General features: G+C 43.0%; 1 long non-coding RNA gene across 1 annotated transcript; it reads left to right on the top strand.

Moving 5' to 3' along the window:
* Positions 1–1,262: 1,262 nt before the first annotated feature.
* LOC124145710 lies at positions 1,263–2,998 on the top strand. The gene is made up of 3 exons (XR_006862586.2): positions 1,263–1,365; positions 1,728–1,808; positions 2,711–2,998. It is a non-coding gene; the product is annotated as an uncharacterized LOC124145710 (long non-coding RNA).
* Positions 2,999–3,219: the final 221 nt, after the last annotated feature.

Raw genomic sequence — 3,219 nt, 5'->3', positions numbered from 1 at the left:
TGCTCAATGCTTTCACTTTTGTCCCATCATCTTTTGGAGAGTAATAAATATGTTGAGTTGGTTTGTCATTGTGGATAAGCCTAATGCTTGAATTCGATTCAAGAATTGTTTTCATGAAACGTCCGCTGTAGAGGCAGTGTAGCTTGAGTTGGTTGTTTGGTTGGTTTGGTTGGTTTGTTGTTTTACACCGCGTTCAGCAAAATTCCAGCTATATGACGGCGGTCTGTAAATAATCGAGTCTGGACCAGACAATCCAGTGATTGATATGAGCATCGATCCACGCAATTGGGACATGATGACGTGCATCAAATCACTAAGCCTGACCACCCGATCCCGTTAGTCGCCTCTTACGCCAAGCATAGTCGCCTTTTACGGCAAGCACGGGTTGCTGAAGACCTGTTCTACCCCGGATCTTCACGGGTCCACTAGTTATTGAGCCATATAACGACAAATAGAAGCTGTACTTTAATGAAGAGCTTGTGCAGTAAAACTGCAACGTGAATATATCAGGTCCAACACTAATAATACTAGTCGTATACAAAGACAATTTGTCCAGACAACTGTTTCGTATTTAACGGTTCGCCCCGATTATGTTTCTAGGTTTGTCAGCACCATACCCGTGCCCGTGGGTTCCACCGAAGTGGTAAACGTCTGAGACCTGAATCACTTCGGGCTTTCCTCCCACATTAAGCTGACACGCCGTGATATTACTGGAATACTGTTAAAAGCGGCGTTAAATCCAACTCATTCACTCACTCACTTTATTTAACGCCGCACACAGCAATATGATGTCGGTCCGAAAATAATCGAGTCTGGGCCATCATGAGCATCAATCTACGCAATTGGTATACTATGACATGCACCAACTAAATCATAGATCCCGTTAGTCGCCTCTTACGTCAAGCATGGGTTGCTGAAGATCTTCACGGATCCAGACAACTGTATGACTGTATGAACTGAAATGATATCACGTAATATTCAGACCACTTTGGTCTATTCTAAAAAAATATCTTGAGTCCATCCCTTTCCCCGCCCTCGGAATTTTAAATGGTCGGCCCCGAGGCGTCGTGACATTCGAATCGCGCTACAGTACGAAACGGTCCAGGGTATTTATATTTATCATAATGGTATGGAGACATAATGCCCTGAATAAGCGAGGATGGCATACTAGGTTTAACGATATGAAGTGCTCTACATTTCATTACAATCAAATAATACTGTAGGCACGTGTGACACCAATAAGATTATCCCAAACACTCCTCGAACCGAGATAAGTGTTAGTGAGGTTACAAGGCTCAAGATAATGTACAATATTCTTAACGCAGCCTTTTTAGTCTGAACAAGCACTAGTCCCTGTCATTATATGTAAGTACACTGACCTGAACAAAACATTTTTTATGAATGTGTTTCATAATATATTTAAGTTTTTGGCTTGTATTCGTTTGTTTGTGTATTACTAAGTCACATTGAGTTGGTGTGTACAGACTATCCCTTAATGAAAGAGGTTTAAAGCAAAAACGCAAAACGTTTGTTGCTGCTTTGAAGAGTATTCTAGTGTTGCCTCTAGTGTTGCCTTAAATATATATAAAAAAACGAAAAAAAGAACCCTTTTTTACTCTTCGTCGTAAACGACCGGGCCATCTCCGTGGAGATTTTCTAGATTTTTTCCGTTTTAAGATATATTTCAGTTTTTGTTAAATGTTTTATCCGTTTCTTGGATTTTTCAGTGTCAAGTGTACGCACAATGATTCTGAAGTTAACTGTCTTCGTGGCCTTGGCATGTGTGACCCTGGCAGCACCAGTACGAGGTACATTTAAGCTTGCACATGTAAACCACCTACACAATAAATACGACTCTATGTATTACTGCTTGTTCTGCGATGTTTTCTGGTGAATGAGGGGCGGTTGGGTAGCCCAGTGGATAATGCGTTCGCTCGTTACGCCGAAGACCCGGGTTCGATTCCAACATGGGTACAATGTGTAAAGCCCTTTTCTGGTGTCCTGCGCCATGATGTTGCTGGAATATTCCCCAAAGCGGCGTAAAACCATTCCCAATCACTATGGTTTAAGGGCACGGGTGGCCCAGTAGGTAATTCGCTGTGCAGTGTCATGTCCCTTAGGCATAACTGAAACCTATCCCCGTGGGTTCGAATTCCAGATTCGCCCTGATCATGAAACTAGGTTTGCCAGATCCACACCAGTGCTCAAGTGGTAATCGTCACTTCACTGCATGCTCAAGATTTATTTTAAAATATTATTCGACCCGTGAAGATCCGGGGTAGAATGGGTCTTCAGCAATCCATGCTTGCCGTAAAAGGCGACTATGCTCGTCGTAAGAGGCGACTAACGGGATCGGGTGGTCAGGCTCGCTGACTTGGTTGATGCATGTCATCGATCCCAATTGCGTGGATCGATGCTCATGATATCCATCACTGGATTGTCTGGTCCAGACTCGAGTATTTACAGACCGCAGTCATATAGCTGAAATATTGCTGAGTGCGGCGTTAAACAACGAACTCACTCACTCACTCACATCAAAATATTATTCAATCACAGGTTAAACATCTTTTTCCATAGCAAAACCGTAAAATGCCATAACTTCACTCTTTGACTGTAAGAGCATCTGTACCCTAGAAAATGATAAGATTGTTAGTATGCACTATTGTCTGTGGTCAACCATAAACCATCAACTGTTGTGTTTTGAACACAGACCAAGAAGACCAACTGCCGATTCCGCTCAAGTTTAACCCTATCTGGGCTTCCCTTGCTGCTCTCTTGGAGAACTTCACACCGCTGCCTACATTGGTTGTTCCTGACAAACAGTTGCTGGGAAATACGGGAACTGGGCCCATAGTGTAGACATGCTCTCACAGTGGGGATGATTTATACTGGAAACACTGCAATAGTGCAAGTGACTGAAGGACCAGCGTTGCGGCTACTCATTTAAAGGCTCCAGTACAGGCAGGAATTCTACAATTAAATAATTCCTAATCATCAAGCGACCTTTGCGTTTATTATTTCCCGCCATGACTGTCGGGTAACGGAATTGAGTTCAGTCCGTTGAGTGTCCGTCATTTCGTGGAGGGACGTTTCCTCAGAAACAGCCTTGGAAACAAAGGAAGCATTTTGTATCCTTCGTTGAGGGTTAAATGGGTTAAATCGTTGAGGGTTAAATCGTTGAGGGTTAAATGGGTTTAATCGTTAAGGGTTAAATGGGTT

This window comes from Haliotis rufescens, unplaced genomic scaffold (assembly GCF_023055435.1).
Source record: "Haliotis rufescens isolate VD_foot unplaced genomic scaffold, xgHalRufe1.0.p SCAF_21, whole genome shotgun sequence".
Taxonomy (NCBI): Eukaryota; Metazoa; Mollusca; class Gastropoda; order Lepetellida; family Haliotidae; genus Haliotis; species Haliotis rufescens.
The sequence above is the reverse complement of the archived record's forward strand: the minus strand, read 5'-3'. Positions and strand labels throughout refer to the sequence as shown.